Genomic DNA, 20,351 nt, shown 5'->3' with positions numbered 1-20,351 from the left:
TCATCACCTCCCCTTCATTCTCTCTCTTTGCTCAACCAAAGATGGCGAAACGATCGACGACTTCGCAGTACATCACACCAGTAACCTCTCTATTACTCCCTCGAAGCGGCGACGCACTCTGGTACACTCTCGCAATTCTCTCTCTCCTCCTTCACCACCTCTCTCTCCCCACCTACGCCTCTCCTTCTCCTCCCCAATTCGAAGGTTTCGGCGATGACGTCGATGACCCACTTGACTCGCATATCCATCTCACTGATCTCCCGCCTTCGCCGATTTTGACCCAATCCGATTCGCAGACTCACCACGGTCCTCCTCCCCCTTCAGATCCTAAAACCAAAGAATCTCGTTCTTATCTCAAATCTGAGTACTGGGATGAGGACGAGTTTGAGGGTCTTCCTGTGGAATCCCATCAAGAGTATCCCGAACTTACGGAGAGTGAGGGTGAGGGTGAGGGTGCTACTGTTGAGGACAACAACGAGGTGGATGAGGTTGCGGCGAAAACCCAATTCGTTGCTGATCCTAAGTCGTTGATTTCGGTCTTTGGTATTGAAATTGCTTGTGTTAGCTTCTTGATTGTGTTTGGGATTAATTATTTTACTGGGAAGAAGGAGAATGAGAATTTGGCGTTAGCTTGGGCTGCGAAATTTGCAACTAAGGATACCATTTTCGAGAAGAATTTCTCCCTGCTTGGGGTCGGCGAAGGGGAGGATTCGCCATTGTTGTTGAAAGAAGGTCAAAATGTGTTTAAGTTTTATGCCAGTGGTCGGCGTTATTGCCAAGGGTTGTTGGCTACTTTGGAGTTGAAGAGTAGACATGATTTGATATCCAGGGTTTACAATGCTGTTGTGCCTACCAAAGATGAAATTACTTTCGAGGTTTATATGAACGACGAAGCCATGGATCAGGTCGTTTTCGCGGTTGCTAGGAAGAAGGCGGCGAAAACTATGCTAAGGAGTTTCCAGATCTTCAGAGATTTGCTTCTTTGATGCCAACACCAAGTAATAAAAAGTGGCTCTCTGAAGACTTGAGTGTTGTCTGTGAGTCTAAGGAGGTTGCTGGTGATTTGATCACTGAAGTTGTGCTTGATCAGGTATAATTCTTTATTTTCGGGTTCTTATTCGTCGTGAATACATTATGGTTTTAACTTTGTGATTTGTTTATTACCTTGGTTGAAAAGTAGCTAGACTTTTATATGATGGCTTGATATGTAGCATTGTTTGTGGGTGCTTTTTTAAGCTATGATCTTGAAATAATGCTTATAATGTTTTACTTTGATGGTTTGATGTGATAAGTTTGTAGATCTCATCAAGACTTGAAAGGGCTCATTTTTTATAAAGTTGACTTTTTTCTATGGAGTCATGTTAGAATTGCTATAGTGTTTTATAAAGTGCTCTTTCCTTGGTGGAAAAAAATAGAAATAGTATGCATATACAAGCTCTGAATTTAGGGATTGTTCATTCTATTTTGAGTCCCAATTTTCTTCTCCCCCCCCCCCCCCCCCCCCCCAAAAAAAAAAAAAAAAAAAAAAAAATTAATAATAAAAAAACAATAATATGCTAGATTGTTTTTCGGATTAGAGAAGATGAAAGTCTTTATGGGTTTTCTACCAAAGAGCAATGGGTAGAAGAAGGAAGGTTTAGTTTGACTGCCAAAGATTTTCAATGCGTTGAATCCATTCTGTTTATTGGAAGAAAATGGGTATGCTAGTTAACTTCACCTGTTAATTTTTATGATATATTTCTGGGAATGTCCTGCTAGCTTAAAGTGTTGTGAGTGTTATTGATTGTTCTCTACTGCAACCTTCATTGACCACGAGTGGGAGGAAGTCAATTTCAAGGCATTGGCTTGAAATTTCATGATTTAACTGATCATCATTCATAATTATACAATTGTAGAACAGACATCATTTATGATACTAATGCATCAAATCCTAGATGATATGGAGAGTTTTATGTTCAATGAAATTGAAATAATAATAGTAATATTCAACTTAATAGATATGAAGAGTGGCCCATTATCTTAAGATTTCCCAAAATTGTATGTGGCTGGTAATTGTGAGATTGAGAATTTGAGAGAGTACTTGACAAAGATTGAATGTATATCCTTTGCTGCAAGTTTCCTCAATTGTGTGGTTCTTTTCAAGGAAATCAGTCATCAACAGGAACATAAATCTTATGTCTTTTATTGCAAACTTCTTGGCTGCTTAAGCAACATTATCGAAAAAATGGTGATTGAGGAAGTTGGGTTATAGATCATTGTTCTTCTTTCTGCTTGAGTTACATATAACAGTGATTGCAATTACTTGTATAAGTTTTCTTTCCTCACACAGTCTTAAATACTTGTTTACACACCAATTTTATAAACATAATAATGTCGTAATGTGATGATTTATTCCTGGTATTGATGTCAAGCTAACCTAAATTAATGGGCGAATATAGTCTTGCGCATTCTTATTAGATTTGTATCAATTCATCTTTCACAATGTCAAATTTTATACCCTCTTTGTTTCCTCAAAAAAAAAAAAAAAAAAAAAAAAAATCAAATCCTTTTTTTGCTTTTTGCACAATTTTCAATGGTATACTTCCTCCGTTCTATTAATATTGCAACAAGGAGGAAATTACGCATCCCAAAGCATATTTTTTATGGTAAATATTTATAATTGTGTAAGAGTAAAAATTATAAAAAGTTGATATTGTGAAAGTATTTTGTGAGACGAATCCAACAAGATCCCACATGACTATATTTTGCTTAATGTATAAATCATATTATATAGTCAAACAAGATTGGTGAATAGTGCAAAAAGTCCATTGTTGCAATATTAATAGAACGGAGGAAGTATTATGATTAAACAATTTCAAACTACATTGTACAAGAAAAATATAAGTATTACATATTTTGAAACCAATTATTGTTTCTAAGTATTTAATTATCCAAAGTAATAGATTCCATTAGCATTGAAATCATTAAAGATTCCCAATAGAACAATAAAATTGAAACTAATGTAGTAGTTTTTCTTAGGAAAATACACTTTAATAATCTCAACTATTGCCGATTTACCTAAAATAATCCCAACTAAGGTTTATTTTTTAATAACCCTAACTATGCACCCTGTTTTCCTAGAGCAGACCCAGCTGGTCATCAACCTAATATAACAGGTTGCTTTGGCACGTGACATCACGTAAGTGGTTAAAAAAAATCAAAATTAAAAAAACTTAAAAAAAAACCCATCTCCTCCCTACTAGCCACCCCCATCACCCTAGCCCAACCAGATTCCCACCACCACCTTGCCGGGAACCACTCCTACCCCTTCCACTCCACCAAAAATAACCACCTCGCTCGCGAAACCACCCCAACCTCCCTCCTTATCCTCTTTTCCGCCTAGATCCGCTAGCGAAACTCCCCAACTAAGGTTTTTCAATTTTCCGGCGAGGAAGGGAAAGGAGGGGTGGTTATTAGAGATCGAATTGCTCGCCTATCTTGGCTGGGGTTTTTTGTAGATGGAAGGGTCATCGCTACGGTGCAGGTGTCCGAGAGGAGCGATAGTTTTTGTGTCGGTGGTTTTGGGGGTTAGGAGGCCTGATTGGTGTGGTTTTGGGGTTGGAGGAGGAAGAAGGATGGGGAGCGATAGCGGCAGGCACTGGTGGTAGTTCGTCAGCGCGGAGGAGAGAGAAAGAGGCACGAGAAGGATAGAGAAGGTAGTTTCGTGGGTGGTCGTGAACAGCAGCGCGGGGTTGCTGTTGGTCGGAGGGGGCAGGTGATCGAGGCGATGGTGGCAAGGATGTTGGGTGAAGAAAAATGGTAGAACTGCCATGGCCTCGGGTTTCATGGTGGGTGGTGTAAGGTGGCTAAAGGGAGGAAGGGGTGGCAGGGATGATTTTTTTGAATTTTATTTTTTATTTTTTTTATATTAAACCAGTCATGTGCTGACATGTGGCGTTTTTTAAAAAAAAAGAGTTTACCGTTTTTGGGACTGCCGTAGAAAAACTCACCTAATAATTAGGATTATTAAAAAATAAACCTTAATTGGGATTATTAGAAATAAATCGGCAATAGTTGGGATTGGGATTATTGAAGTGTATTTTTCCTTTTTCTTAATAGATAATTAAAGATTTTACTCATTTTAGTTGTCTTAGATGTGCATTAATTACTGTAAAACTCTACATGATGCAATAGTAATGGTGGAAGTACAAGTTTGGGCAATCTTTTTGCTATCTGTCTAGTTGCCACCATTATTTGCCCTCTTTATTATTTCATATATAGCATCTTCTTTTCTTTTCTTTTTTTTTTTTTTTTTTTTTTTTTTTTTTTTTTTTTTTTTTTTTTGAACTATTGCTATAAAAATTTAAATTTGTTTGTGTTCTCCCCCCCTCCCCCTCCTCTTCCTCTTTTTTCTATCTATCCTCTTTAATTTAAGGGGTTGTTTGGCTGACAAAATAAAATGGGGTAGTGAAAATTCATGGGATTTTGTAATTTGGATAGTTGTTTGGTTGATACAAAAAAGCAAAAATGGAAGAAGTTGTAATTCATGGGAATTTCCACTTCCACAAAATGAAGGAAGTAAATTACCTAGGCCCCCTTCGGTCATTCAAAATTCATGGGAATTCCAACTTCCCATTGCACAACCAAACAACTTAAAAGAAGTTCCTAGGAATTTCATTTGGAAAATAATTTCCCATGAAATGCAACTTTGTCAAATTCCCGTGTCAACCAAACGAGGCCTAAATATGTGTGAAATGTCATAACTTCTTATTTTCTGTGTCAGTTGTCAAATGATTAATCAATTAAACTATGAATATTTCGTTAATTTTGCTTGGTTTTTTCTAAAAACTTTGTGATGAAATAATTTCACTAGGGGGATAATGAAGTAGAAGAGTTACTGCACCCCCTACCCTCCTTATTTCCAATATAGGGAAATTAAGAGTTTAAAAGAAATTTCTGACAGTTATATTAATGGTGCAATTTGTGAATATTTGAGATGGAAATTTCTGCTTGTTAGGGAAGATGAGCAATGATATATATGTGATTGACAATTTCATGTTGTTATGTTTTCAAGTGGTGTTCATTGTGTCACTGGCTCTATTTCTCTCTATCGGTTTCTGCCCATTATTATACTTCACATCTGTTGTAGTATCACTTATAGAGTGATACTTTTTTCAGCTGTGGAGTTGTTGATAAGTTTTTTATAATAAGAGCAAATTTGTGTAAATTGTGAAGCAAATTTTCCTTTTTGAGTTGCTTCAGCAATCTGTGTAACAATTTGGCAGGGAAAGGGACTAGAGTGAGCCTACTGTGAAAATTTGTTAGGCCTCTTCCCTCTCTCTCTCTCTCTCTCTCTCTCTCTTCCAATCTTGGGTTCTTTTATCTTTTCAGATTTTTGAATTGGGAATCAATTGCTGAATTGTACTCATGTTTTATATTTAATTTGTACTCTACCATCCATGTTTTTTGTGCTGTGATAGTCTCTCCTCTGCATGCACGTTTGTAGCTTTTTTCACACGAGTTTCTAAATAAAATGTATTCTTCTTTGCAGGTCTTGGGAGAGAAGGCTTTTGAGAAGCTTGGGAAGTACTTTATCTCTATGCATCTCTCAGACCAACATTCTGGAGTCCATAAAAAGAAGTTAATGTTCAAATTTGCTCTTCCCGATCATAAGAACATGGCTGACATGACTAGGCTTGTGGCTCTAGTGCCATATTACATTGATTTAGTTGGACGATACAAACTGAGCTCACAGGTATTGGTCTTGCATATTATTGTTCATGTTTAAATCTGATTTCTCATCCATTATTAATGGGTAAATTTCCTGCAATTACAGGCACGTTCCAAAACTGATGCTGCCAGAGTCAAGGCTGCCCAAGAAGCATACAAAGAATTGCAGAATGCCAGGCAAGAAAATTTGCAAAGAAAGAAAGCCGATAGGAGAAAGATGATGGAGGAGGCTGAAGCAAAGCTGAGTGCTGAGGCCATTCGCAAGAAAGAAGCCAAAGAACGTACTCGTCAGATGAAAAAGGCTGGGCCAAAAATGAAAATGACCCGTGCACATTAATGCTTTGAAGCTCTTTCTGGTCTGTTGATCCTATATGTCACGCATTGTTGCTTCTTTGTATACGTTTCTAGATAGAATGATCGCCTACTTGATCATTATCTGATAATTAATGTACTTGAGGATGTATGAGAAACAATTGGCATTACATATTTCATCTTTTTGATGTAGACAGGTTACACTCCCTAGTCATTTAGGGTGTATTTGGAACTAGAGCAATAGTTAAAACTGTAGCATTTTTTTGACCGAAGCAGCTATTTTTATTATGTAATGATCCTTATTCAAAGACAAGCTTTAAAGCACAACTTTCAATGGCTGGGTGGATTTACATCGTCGAGTACTTTAGGCGTTTGTAAGCAACATTATGGCAAGACTCAAATTTAATAAACATCATTGCATATGGCAAGCCATTTCTTATTACTGGTATCTTTTGTAGCTCAAAATGGTAAGGGTTGACGTGTGTGTAGTAAGTATTGACGAGTGTGTAGTTGTGTTTGGAGGAAATTCTAATGGATACTTTTTATAGAGAAAGTACTCCCTCCGTTTTTTTTTTTTATTTTATTTTTTTATTTTTTTTTATGCATCACTTTGACAATTGCGTATTCACATACCATGGTTGACTTAATTTTTTTGACCTCTACAAACTAAATAAATATTATTATATAATATATAAATAGATTTGTCATCATGTCTAGTTTTATAATATAATTTTGTTACAATTTTAACTAATACACAATTAAAGATATTAATGGTCAAAGTAGTGTCTTGACAAATGTGCCGGTCAAACTGATGCATATAAAAAAAAACAAAGGGAGTACTAATGTAGGTTTGTTTTGCATTTGCGAATGCATAACAAATACTTTATTCGTTTTAATTTAGATGCAACACACCCCTTCGGCATGCATTTTAAAAAAGATTAGGTATTTGGATAAATTAATTTTCAAAATTTTACCATCTATAAGAAGAAAGGGATAAATTGTTACGATTTAAATTTTAAAGCTAAATTCACCCGTTGACCTAATTTAATCACTTCCTCGAAAAGCGTGATAAAAGATGTGTTGCAAGTAAAAAAACAGAGAAAGTATAAAATATTAAAAAGTATAAAGAGAAGGAAAGGAGGAGAGAGATTGGAAAGTGAGACCACTTTTAATGTATTATTGAAAGCTTATATAATGTCATTACATATTTAGTGATATTGTTTCTACACTTATTTAGTACCACTAAGCGGTCGTTTGGTTCGCAAAGGGGAAAGAGAATGACAAAAAGAAAGGGAAAGAAGGAGAGTGGAAAGCAATTCCCTAATTTATCATAGGTTGTTTGTTTTACTTAGGCTTAGTTTGGCAAATGGCTGTTGGCGGTTGGCTGGTTCACTTGGCTTGTTTGACCAACTAGAGTCTTTGGCTGTTTTTGATAACTTTTTGAAATTGGTTGTGTTAAGTTGGCTGTTTATAAAATTGTTTGGTAAATTAATTGTTGTTTGTTGGCTGTTTTTTAGATAATTTGTGGGTCAACAAGCCAAAAGCCAATAAAAAAAAGCTACTCAAAGCAGATTTTTTATTCTGGCTTAAAAGCCAGCTTTTTTGTTGACTAAAAAGCCAATAACCTAACACTTGTTTTGGCTGTTTGATCACATAAAAAGCCAAAAGTCAAAAGCTGACCAAAAAGCCACCGAAAAGCCATTTACCAAAATGAATGAAGATGGAAGTACCAACTACACTGCCAACAACCAACTCCAACCCCCCTAGCAGCGCCGAGCTCCCCCTCCCCCCTTTGTCGGTTCTTACACCTCCATGCTGGCGAGCTACTCCCTTTTTCCTACAACATCGCCACCCCTCCCTCGTCTACTGCCGCACCGACTCCATTGAAACGTTGATGTTATCCCTCTTTTGTCTTCTATCTCTTCTATATCTTTGATAAATTTAGTAGGTTGTTCGTTAATAGAGTGTCATATGTTGTTTTTTGGATGTTTGGGGGTTGTTTATGGGGTGGTTATGGAGCTGTTTTTGTTGAGATGGTTAGGGTTTTTGGGTGGCTTTTGAAGTGGTTTTCGTGGTGGGTGTGGTGATTTCGTGGGTTATTTCGAGTAAAGTTGAGTAGTTTGGGGAATATGCGTTCTTTATTCCGATGGATTTGAGTGGTTTCGATGGTTTTAGTGGTGGTTGGATGTGGTTGCAGGGTGTCGACGATTTTATAGTGGCTAGGCGGTGGTTCCGGTGGTGTCAGAGTGGTAGTGTCGGTGGCTATGCGGTGGTGTCAGTTGTCAGTTGGTGTTTTCAAGAGTAGTCAATGTAATTGGAAAGTTGGTTAAGGTAGTTGGCTACATTGTACCACTAAATGTTCAATGATACTATTTGATGTATTGATCATCCATTATATTGGTAGTATTTGTTTAGGGTAATTTTACCCCGCCATGTGGACCAACCAGAGGGTGACACGTGTCAACCCCAGGGTGGTCAAAAGTGGACCTATCCCTGCTTGACACGTGTCATCCCAGATATTTGGGAAATGACGGCCTTCAGGCCCAAATCCCGAGAAAGTCGCAATGCGGCGCAGCCCACCACTGATTAGGGTTCTGTGACCTAATCAGGGGCACAATTCCCGAGGACCCTATAAATAGGGAGATTCCCCTCTTTTGGAGGGCACCTTTTTCCATTTATTATAAACTGTCCCTTTGATAGAGACAACTAAGATTGGAATCCGAGCAGATCCCCACCTAAATTTCCGCACCTTTTTCTCTCCTTTCAAGTTACTAACTTGACCGTCGGAGGCGGAACACCTACCAACTGGTGTCTCCGTTTGTCTTGCAGGTACAGGCCGCACCGGACCAGTCTTCGAGCTGTAACTCTCCCGAGGGACAAAAACACCCAAAACATTTAGCACCGTCTGTGAGGAGAGTACCTCAAAGATGGTTGGAGAGTCTGTACCCATCCCTGATCTTACCAACTTACAACCGGTTATACAACCGGAGAACAAAGAAAACCCTCAACCGGCACCTCAGCCGGGAGGTTCTGGAATCCCTCAGTCGTTCCCTCGGCCTCCGCCTGAGGTTGTCACTGAGGATGAAGCTGATGATGAAGATGATGATGACGTGGAGACCTATACCACAAAGGATGGGTCCTTCGTGTCAAAGTACAAGCGTTCCAAGGATATATTGGAGCGCAATCTTGACCAGGCGGGCCCAAGAAGGCGCCCCTCTGGAAGGCCAGAAGGGGAAACCCAGAAGGCCAAAGGTCAAGCCCCAGTCACCCGAGATGAGCTCATGAAATTCATGACCTCTTTCAAAGGTGAAATCAAGGCCATTATCAACAAAAACAAGGCAGGCTCTAACAAGAGTCCGCCGGTTAAGAAGTCTCCCACTCCTGGGAAGTAAAAGCCCGTCAAGGACAGGCGTCCAACTCCCCATCCCAAAGACAAAGAAAGGGAGAAGGAGAGGATGACCTCTAGACTCGACTGGTCAAAAATTCTACTGCCTACTGGTCCTCAAAGGCAGCCTCGGCAAGAACAGCAGGGGACCAGCAAGAAAATAGCCTCCGACGCTCGACACATCATCGAGCGGAGGAGAAACTAGCAACTGTCTGAGTCATCCTCTACTTCGAGCTTTCCAGACAGCTTCAAAGAAACTTCTGTAAGGAACTCACAGTCCTTACTTGAGAGTCGGACAGGCGGCAAAACCGTCAATACCGAACCTCAACTGATGATTGAGTTTGTCCCATATGCGCCTCAGGCACAGTATGGGCAATATGGCCTACAGTTCATGCAGCTTCCTCCTTTTGGAGGACAGGCGGCATACACCCTCGTCCAGCCTCTGGACTGGCAGCTTTGGCTGCTCAAACTTGGTGAACAACCCTCTGCATTTGCCAAGAATATATCCGAGGCGGCTCAGCCGTCCAAGGTTAAGAATGTGTTGGTGGGCACCTATGATGGTACCACCAACCCAGAAGACCACATGATGGCATACACCAACCTCATGTGCTTACAGGGTTGGGACGATGCCACCTGGTGTCGATGTTTCCCGGCTACACTGAAGGGCATTGCCCAACAGTGGTTTGGCAACTTGCCAGCCGGCTCAATTGATTGCTTCAAGAAGCTAGCCTTCTTGTTTGCCACCAACTTCTCAATGAACATCCCTGCTAAGAAAACGAGCCTTGATTTGAGCACCGTTAAGCAGGGTGAGAAGGAAGGGCTACGTTCATATGTCAGGCGGTTAAACCTGGTCAGAATCCAGATCCAGGGACTGTCTGACGAGGTAGCTTTTACAGACTTTTTCAAGGGTCTGAGAGACGGGTCGTCTTTTAAGTTCGACCTTGTCAGAAAGGGGGCATTTACGCTACAGACGGCCATGAGGGAGGCGGAGAGCTACATTCAAACTACCGATCTCTGCAGGCCTAGTAGTCAGTCAGACTCCAAGAAGTCTGACAAACAAAAAGAAAGCCGGTCTGCTCAGCCGGGTAACAAGAAAGAAGAGAGCAAAAAGAGAAAAGAAGTCTGGGCGGTTAGTGATTCTGACCAGCCGTCCCAGAAGAAAAAGAGAGAGTTTAAACCGTACGTCCCCAAGTACGAGTTTAACAAAGACTGCAACTCCATCCTCATGGAGGTAAAGGACCGGTTGTCCATTGAAAAGCCGAATCCAATGAAGAGTTCCGTCCAGTCGCGGAACAAAAATAAATTTTGGCAGTTCCATGAGGAGGTTGGCCATGACACCAACGACTGCTTTAGTCTACAGCGGACGTTGGACCGTCTGGCTGACAAAGGGCTTCTAAAGTCCTACATTTCTAAGTCCCCAACTAAGGCAAAGAAGAAAAACAAGGGTCAGTCCCCCAAGACTACCCATCAGCCTACTAGTAGCTCGGATACCGACAAGGACCCGGTCTACACTATAGCAGGCGGATTTTCATGTGGTGGCCCTACCATCCGGGGCACCAAGAGCCATCTTCGAAAGATGGACAAGGATGATGATGAGCAGGCGTCTGCCAGTTCCACCTTCCCAGACGTCCTCATAACTGAGAAGGACAGGGGCAGCGTCCGCCGTCCGCCGTCCGCATGACGACCCGGTCGTCATTGAATGTAAGGTTGCCAACCAGCTGGTTGGATGGATCCTTATTGACACCGGCAGCTCGTCGGACATTATCAGCCTCCGATGCCTGCAGAAGCTGAAATACAATGTCAGCTGCATGCATCCGGTCACCCACCCCTTGGTTGGTTTTGGGGGTGGGATGGTCTACCCAGCCGGAAGAATTGACTTGCCCATCCGGCTGGGAGAAAAAGGCCAGGGACGACATATTGTCGTCAGATTCTTGGTCGTTGAGGAGTTGACCGCCTACAATATCATCCTTGGTAGGCCAACCCTCAACGAAGCCAAGGCTGTAATCATCCCGTCTCTCATGCTCATCAAGTATGAGCGGGATGATGGCCCTGTTGGTTCCCTGAACGGGGATCAGAAGACGGCTCGGGAGTGCTACCTTCACAGCCGTCCAGAGCGTACTGTGAAGGTTGCTTATGCTACTCTGGGTGCAAGCTTGCACCTTCTGCTGAAAGAATTCAAAGACATCTTTGCATTTGAAGTGGAAGAGATGCCAGGCGTCAGCCCGGATCTCGCTGTCCACAAACTCGCCGTGGATCCTAAAATGAAGCCCATCCGGCAAAAGAAAAGAAACCATGGCGAGGAAAGAAGTCAGCGGCAGCTGCCGAAGTCAAAAACCTGCTAGACGCCAGGTTCATTCGGCCTTGTAATTTCCCCGACTGGGTGGCCAATGTGGTCCTTGTTAAGAAACCGAATGGGACCTGGCACATGTGTGTTGATTACACAGACCTCAACAAGGCGTGTCCAAAGGACAGTTACCCGCTTCCAAAGATCGACAGTTTGGTCGATTTTACAGCCGGTCACGCCTTGATGAGCTTCATGGATGCCTACTCCGGCTTCCATCAGATACCCTTCTGGAAGAAAGATCAAGAGAAGACGGCCTTCATCACTGATTTGGGGTTATTCTGTCATATTGTGATGCCGTTTGGCTTGAAGAATGCGCTTGCCACCTTCCAACGGATGATTAATACGGTCTTCATTAATCAAATTGGGAGGAATGTGGAGGCGTACATCGATGACATGATAGTCAAATCCAAGCAACAGACAGATCATCTTGCTGATCTCCGAGAAACATTCACCACCCTCAGGCGGCATAAGGTCATGTTAAACCCCAAGAAATGCGTCTTTGGTGTTGAGTCTGGGAAGTTTCTTGGATTCCTGATTGATCAAAGGGGGATAGTGGCTAACCCCGAAAAGATACAGGCGGTAATTGACATGAGGTCACCCCGTTCTGTCAAGGAAGTTTAGAGACTAACTAGTTGCCTGGCTTCCTTGGGAAGGTTCCTTAGCCGGTCAGGTGACAAATGCCTTTACTTCTTCCAAGCAATCAGGAAGAAGACCAGGTTTGAATGGGGAGACGATGCTGAGACGGCATTCTAGAAGCTAAAAGATTACTTGCATTCTCTACCTAGGCTGGTCAATCCTTTGCCTAGGGAGACGTTGTACATGTATTTGGCTGTCTCAGATAATGCTCTCAGTGCTGTTCTCCTTGCTGAGCGAGACGGCGTTCAGCTCCCGGTTTACTTCATTAGCCATGTTCTAAAAAATGCTGAACTCCGGTACCCCATGGTTGAAAAATTTGGTCTTGCTTTGTACATGGCATTCAAAAAATTGAAGCCTTACTTTCTGGCTCATCTGGTGGTGATTTACACCGACCAGCCACTCAAGCGGCCAATGTCTACCTTGGAGTTAGCCGGCAGAATGTTGAAATGGGCTATTGAACTGCAAAGTCTTGAAATCACTTACGAACCAAGGAAGGCAGTGAAAGGTCAGGCGTTTGCCGACTTCATTGTTGAAATGACACGTCCAGTGGCTCCAGATAATCTTGATCAGGTTTGGAAAGTGTATGTAGACGGGAGCTCTACAAAGAACGGCTGTGGTGCAGGCGTAATCTACGAGTCTCCTAAGGGGACAGATATGAATATGCACTACGGTTCAAGTTTCAGGCCTCAAACAATGAGGCGGAATATGAAGCCCTGCTAGCCAGAATCCGCATGTGTAAGGCGGCAGGGGCAAAAAAAATTGACGCCTACTCTGATTCACAGTTGGTCGTTAGCCAGTATGAGGGAAAATTTGAGGCAACTCACCCGGCTATGATCAAATATCTTCAGGCAGTCATAGAGGAGGCTGGGTCACTTGAGGAGTTTCATTTAAATCAAGTACCCAGGTCTGTTAACAACCAGGCGGATGCACTGTCAAAACTTGCATCTTCCGCCTGCCATGATACGCCTCGGTCAGTCTTTTGGGAAGTTCTCGAAAAAAGAAGCATCTATGAAGATCCCATTGGAGTCCTGGACCGAAGCTCTACCTGGATGGATGGCATCCGGGCATACCTCTCAGACGGTACACTTCCTGATTCGCCATAGGAGGCAGCCGTTCTGAAAAAGCGAGCCGCAAGCTTCGAGTTGAGAATTGGAGAACTTTTCAAGGTGAGGTTTCTTAAGCCTCTTTTGTAGTGTGTAACCCCAGAAAAGGGAAAAGAAGTTCTTGAAGACTTACACTCGGGATTCTGCGCCTCCCACATAGGCGGCAGATCCCTAGCCGTCAGAGCCAGACGACATTACTTTTGGCCCACTCTAGAGAAAGACGCCAAGGAGTTGGTGAAGAAATGTGACAAGTGCCAGAAATTTGGCAAACTTATTCACCGTCCGGCTACTGATCTGACGGCCATCCACAGCCCAATCCCGTTTGCAAAATGGGGCATGGACATCTTAGGTTCTTACACGCCTGCACCAGGCGGAAAGCGTTACATCTTGGTGGCTGTGGATTACCTTACCAAATGGGTAGAGGCTGAGGCGGTAAAAAATATCAAGACATCAGACGTCATCTCTTTCATCTGGAAGAATGTCATCACCCGGTATGGGATTCCTATGTCCATGGTGTTTGATAATGGTACTCAGTTTGAGACGCCTCAGCTAAAAACTTGGTTGGGAGATCAAGGGATCTCAAGTTGTTTTGCATCAGTCGGCCGTCCCCAAGAAAACGGCCAAGTTGAAGCCTTCAACAAACTGATCTCAGACGACATTAAGAAGAAAATTGAAAGAGCCGGTGGCTTATGGGCTGAGGAATTAATCCATGTCCTATGGGCCATCCAGACAACAGCAAAGGGGGCAACCGGTGAAACCCCATTTCTCATGGTTTACGGTGCTGAAGCCGTCTTGCCCATTGAGCACTATGAGCCGACTCTCAGGGTTATGCTTTATGATGAAGAGGCAAACTGGGAGGCAATGCGCCTGACATTGGACTCACTCCCAGAACGCAGGGGCAATGGCGCCTTGCGTCATGAGATTTACCGTCTGAGAATGACAAGAGCCTACAACAAGAAAGTACACAGGTGTCCTTTGAAAGTGGACGACCTAGTGTTACGGAAAATGGAGGCAACCGGTAGGGCTAATGAGCTTGGAAAGCTAACTCCAAATTGGGAAGGCCCCTACCGGATTTATGAAGAAGTAAGAGACGGCACCTACCGCCTGGAAACTCCAGACGGCAGGCGCCTGCCTAGAACTTGGAATGTAGACAATTTGAAAAAATACTACTTCTAAGATTTTGTAATGTTTGTAAACAAGAAGTAAATTAATGAGAAATTGCTTTTTGTTTTCACTTTTGTTTTGTTTATGTCTTGTACTCCGTCTGAAGCCCAGACGGGTCACTTTTTTATTTCTCTGAGTTTGTCACTTGGAAATTGAATTAACGTCTGTCTGACGAAAGGCCAATGGCCAGATAATTAAGCTAAGCACAAAACCGCTTAGTGGCTATACAGCCGGTCTCAAACAAGACCAGAGGCCAATGGCCGGATGGCTGCTTTTCCCATATATTCGCCTGTCCCAACATGGACAAAGGCGTCTGGCGACACCCCTCCGGGTGCAATCGTCGCAGAGAGAAGCCAACCTGCTTACTCTACGTACCAATGCAGGCGGCCACAATTGGACGACTGAATCAGCCATCCATAGCCGTCTGACCTGAACAGTCTAAGGAACGACCAAGTTTCGGAACCCGGATGTCCAATGACATCAGTCGGCGACCGACTGAAGTTCTTACTTAGCGTTTCTTCGTTTTAAATTGCATTGACAAGGGAATAAACGCGTCGTCAATTGTCTATCCCTAGATCAAATACAATTTATACAACCTAAACAAACCTAATACGAGTATAAGGCAAGCATAGGGGTCGAACCACAGAGAACGGATAAACACCACCAAATGTTATCGACAATTAAGCTAGTCCGGAATAGGAGATATATAAACTATAGTCTAAAAATGCTAAAACAAGAAATAAAACATTAAGGGAAATGGTTTAGGTATAGCATTCACTTGAACATAAACAAAGGCATAGAAATTGAATTAATTATGAACTAAACATGCTCAAATATCGAAATAAAGGGTCCAATCTAGCCGCCTTCCGGGGTCAATTGGCTTCTCCTAACATAGCCTCTATGTTTCCACACTAGAACCATATACTAGGAGGTACTATTAAATAACAATCGATACTAATGAACCTTAACTAAGTCAACTTCCGTTCCTTGTTAGCAAAGATTCACCTTTAATCAACCAACAATGTGCACTTGCAAGAAGATTAAAGAATATCAAGCATATAAAGACTTTAATCACAAATAAATCAACGCTAAACCTAGAACATGCTCAAGATCCAACTACACCACAACCATCCCCTTAATGGGGAAATTACTCACTAATCATGATAATAACGAGATTAATTAACAAATAACCAAGAATCAACATGATTAACAAGTAATACCAACAACTAAAATAATAATAAAAATAAAGCAATAAAAATAGAGGAGAGAGAGTTAGAGATTCTCATTGATTGAAGATGTAAATCTATAGAAAAGATGATCAATTTCTTCTTCAAAATCCAAGTTCAACAATGGTGAAACCCTCACTTTCTCTCTCTAAACTACCCTAATCCTAAGCTAAACTTAGAGAGAGAAGCTCTCCAAAAACTAATTAGAGAATAGAATAATAGATGGATCCCCTTTAATTACCCCAAAAATGGGTATTTATACTCACTTAATAAAACTAGGATAAATAGAAAAATAAAAGAAGAAAAAATAAAGAAAGAAAAGGAAATAAAAAGAAAATAAAAGAGAAAAGAAATAGAGAGAAAAGAAAATAAGAAAAGGAAAAGGAAAAGAAATAAAAATAAAAGAAAAAGAAATAAAAATAAAAGAAAAAGAAATAAAGATAAAACCCACAAATTCCCCCAAAAATCATGAACCATCAGACCCCATTTCCTTCTCTTCGTGGCTCCCTGATTTCCATTCATCACCATCACCACGCATCAAAATAATCAATCATCACCGCTTATCATCATCATCTTCATCAAGCATCCAAGATCGTGGCCGTCCAATTTTCATTAAAAATCACGTGAAAAGCTCGTGATTGACCCTCATTTGTACGCCCGCGCAGACATCGCACAGAGGTCGCGCAATTGCTACTGCCTCCAATCTGTTTTGTAAACTCCAATTGCGTGCGCTTTCTGACAGGGCTGCGCGGCCGCGAGTAGCTGGGTAGCTCCTTGCTGCAATTTGTGTGTTGTCGGTGTGATTGGAGATGCGAATTGGTGGTGGCTGTTGTAATTGAAGTTGAATTTGAGGTGAGGTGGTGCGATTGGAGGTGGTCTGGTGGTGGAGATTGATGGTGGTGTCGGTGGCTGCGTGAGGTGGTAAATGCGGGCAGCAGGGGCTGCGTGAGGTGGTAAATGCGGGCAGCAGGGGCTGCGTGAGGTGGTTGTTGTCGCTGCTGTTGGTGTGTGTTGCGGTGGTGTTGTGTTTGTTGTTGTTTGTGTGAGCAGGGAGAAGGTTAAAGATGGTGGATGACGGTTGGAGTGCGTGGTTGCTGCTGTGATTATTGTTGTTGTTGAGTGCGCGAGGAGCAGGGGAAGGTTGAGAAGGCGTTGGTGGCTGCTGTAATTGGGGTTGTTGGTGGATTGGTGGCTGTGAGTGGTGGAAGTTATTGTTGTGGCTGGTGGTGTGTGTGTGGTGTTGCGGGGTGAAGCAAGGGAACAGGGGAGATGGGTGCGTGAGGTGTTGTTGAGGTTGGAGCAGGGGTGTGTGGTGGAGAACTGGAGGAGTGTGGGTGAGGCAGGGAGCAGCAGGGGAGGTTGAGGTTTGTGCTGCGCGTTGTGGTGTAGGTTAAGAAGATGGGTGGTGTAGGTTAGGCTGGCAGCAGAATTAGGGAAGAGCAGCAGCTTGTGCATTTGCCTCGAACCTCGGACCTCGAACCTCCGACCTCCGAGCACGATCCTACACAACCAAATAAACATAAGGGAGAATCGGGACAAAAAATAAAATAAGATAAATAAAATAGAAATAAATAAAAAATGAAAATAAATAAAGGACGAAATAAAATAAAACCAAGACAAATAAAATAAAATAAATAAAATAGAAATAAAAATAGAAAACAAGGGACATAAAACTAAACTAAAAAAAATAATTAAAACTACGCAAGCAAATAGAATAAAATAAAATACGAAAATAGACTAAAACTAATAAAATAAAGAAAATAAACTAAAACACTCCAAAATTACCAAAATAAACTAGAAGCTTTATTAAAGAGAAAACAAGAGAATAAAAGGTAAAATAAGGGAAAATAAACACGAAAATGACTCTAATACTATTCCCTAGGAGTGACATAAATGTCACTTATCAAATTCCCCCAAGCTAAACCTTTGCTCGTCCTCGAGCAAAGCTAAGGCAAAAGAGAACAATATGGAATTATTGAAACCAAAAGAAACAAAATAGAAACAAGGAGAAAGAATGTACACTAACTCACTGTCGTAGGAATCACGGTTGTTTTTAGCTACAACAAGCCCTTAAAACCCCAAAGTCGCCTATGAGGACGAGTCAGGTCTCGTGAGGGTTTCCTAAGAGCTTACCCCACAACTCTCGACAAAAACCAAGGCAAGGCAACAAAAGGAAAAGGAAAAGAAACACGAAGAGAACAAGCAAAACACAAGCTCATATATGGACAAGAGATGAGGACAAGTACTAATGAATGCAAACCTTTCTAAATGGACAAATGTATGCACGTTCCAAGATGTCAATGGTTGATTGAAACATAACACATACTAAGCATAGAGAACTACTTAGGACTCAATCCACCCTAGCCCCAACCAATCGGGCCACGTTCTCTCCACTAGCTTCAAATCAACCCTTAAGCTAGCTTCTCAAGATTCCACGAAGGAACCGGAAAAAGATAAAGAAATGAAATATTTGAGACGGCCAGCCACTCAAGCGGCCAATGTCTACCTTGGAGTTAGCCGGCAGAATGTTGAAATGGGCTATTGAAATGCAAAGTCTTGAAATCACTTACGAACTAAGGAAGGCAGTGAAAGGTCAGGCGTTTGCCGACTTCATTGTTGAAATGACACGTCCAGTGGCTCCAGATAATCTTGATCAGGTTTGGAAAGTGTATGTAGACGGGAGCTCTACAAAGAACGGCTGTGGTGCAGGCGTAATCTACGAGTCTCCTAAGGGGACAGATATGAATATGCACTACGGTTCAAGTTTCAGGCCTCAAACAATGAGGCGGAATATGAAGCCCTGCTAGCCAGAATCCGCATGTGTAAGGCGGCAGGGGCAAAAAAAATTGACGCCTACTCTGATTCACAGTTGGTCGTTAGCCAGTATGAGGGAAAATTTGAGGCAACTCATCCGGCTATGATCAAATATCTTCAGGCAGTCAGAGAGGAGGCTGGGTCACTTGAGGAGTTTCATTTGAATCAAGTACCCAGGTCTGTTAACAACCAGGCGGATGCACTGTCAAAACTTGCATCTTCCGCCTACCATAATACGCCTCGGTCAGTCTTTTGGGAAGTTCTCGAAAAAAGAAGCATCTATGAAGATCCCATTGGAGTCCTTGACCGAAGCTCTATCTGGATGGATGGAATCCGGGCATACCTCTCAGACGGTACACTTCCTGATTCGCCACGGGAGGCAGCCGTTCTGAAAAAGCGAGCCGCAAGCTTCGAGTTGAGAATTGGAGAACTCTTCAAGGTGAGGTTTCTTAAGCCTCTTTTGTAGTGTGTAACCCCAGAAAAGGGGAAAGAAGTTCTTGAAGACTTGCACTCGGGATTCTGCGCCTCCCACATAGGCGGCAGATCCCTAGCCGTCAGAGCCAGACGACATTACTTTTGGCCCACTCTAGAGGAAGACGCCAAGGAGTTGGTGAAGAAATGTGACAAGTGCCAGAAATTTGGCAAACTTATTCACCGTCCGGCTACTGATCTGACGGCCATCCACAGCCCAATCCCGTTTGCAAAATGGGGCATGGACATCTTAGGTTCTTACACGCCTGCACCAGGTGGAAAGCGTTACATCTTGGTGGCTGTGGATTACCTTACCAAATGGGTAGAGGCTGAGGCGGTAAAAAATATCAAGACATCAGACGTCATCTCTTTCATCTGGAAGAATGTCATCACCCGGTATGGGGTTCCTATGTCCATGGTGTTTGATAATGGTACTCAGTTTGAGACGCCTGTGCTAAAAACTTGGTTGGGAGATCAAGGGATCTCAAGTTGTTTTGCATCAGTCGGCCGTCCCCAAGCAAACGGCCAAGTTGAAGCCTTCAACAAACTGATCTCAGACGACATTAAGAAGAAAATTGAAAGAGCCGGTGGCTTATGGGCTGAGGAATTAATCCATGTCCTATGGGTTATCCAGACAACAGCAAAGGGGGCAACCGGTGAAACCCCATTTCTCATGGTTTACGGTGCTGAAGCCGTCTTGCCCATTGAGCACTATGAGCCGACTCTCAGGGTTATGCTTTATGATGAAGAGGCAAATTGGGAGGCAATGCGCCTGGCATTGGACTCACTCCCAAAACGCAGGGGCAATGGCGCCTTGCGTCATGAGATTTACCGTCTGAGAATGACAAGAGCCTACAACAAGAAAGTACACAGGTGTCCTTTGAAAGTGGACGACCTAGTGTTACGGAAAATGGAGGCAACCGGTAGGGCTAATGAGCTTGGAAAGCTAACTCCAAATTGGGAAGGCCCCTACCGGATTTATGAAGAAGTAAGAAACGGCACCTACCGCCTGGAAACTCCAGACGGCAGGCGCCTGCCTAGAACTTGGAATGTAGACAATTTGAAAAAATACTACTTCTGAGATTTTGTAATGTTTGTAAACAAGAAGTAAATTAATGAGAAATTGCTCTTTGTTTTCACTTTTGTTTTGTTTATGTCTTGTACTCCGTCTAAAGCCCAGACGGGTC

At 42.4% G+C, this 20,351-nt stretch overlaps 1 pseudogene across 1 annotated transcript; it reads left to right on the top strand.

The window, feature by feature from the left end:
- LOC145602537 (uncharacterized protein At5g49945-like) lies at window positions 1-6,442 on the top strand (annotated as a pseudogene). Its single transcript, XR_014104565.1, has 3 exons — window positions 1-1,090; window positions 5,531-5,734; window positions 5,816-6,442. The product of XR_014104565.1 is annotated as an uncharacterized protein At5g49945-like (transcript).
- Window positions 6,443-20,351: the final 13,909 nt, after the last annotated feature.

Source organism: Chenopodium album, chromosome 21 (assembly GCF_948465745.1).
Source record: "Chenopodium album chromosome 21, dcCheAlbu1.1, whole genome shotgun sequence".
Taxonomy (NCBI): domain Eukaryota; kingdom Viridiplantae; phylum Streptophyta; class Magnoliopsida; order Caryophyllales; family Amaranthaceae; genus Chenopodium; species Chenopodium album.
The sequence above is the reverse complement of the archived record's forward strand: the minus strand, read 5'-3'. Positions and strand labels throughout refer to the sequence as shown.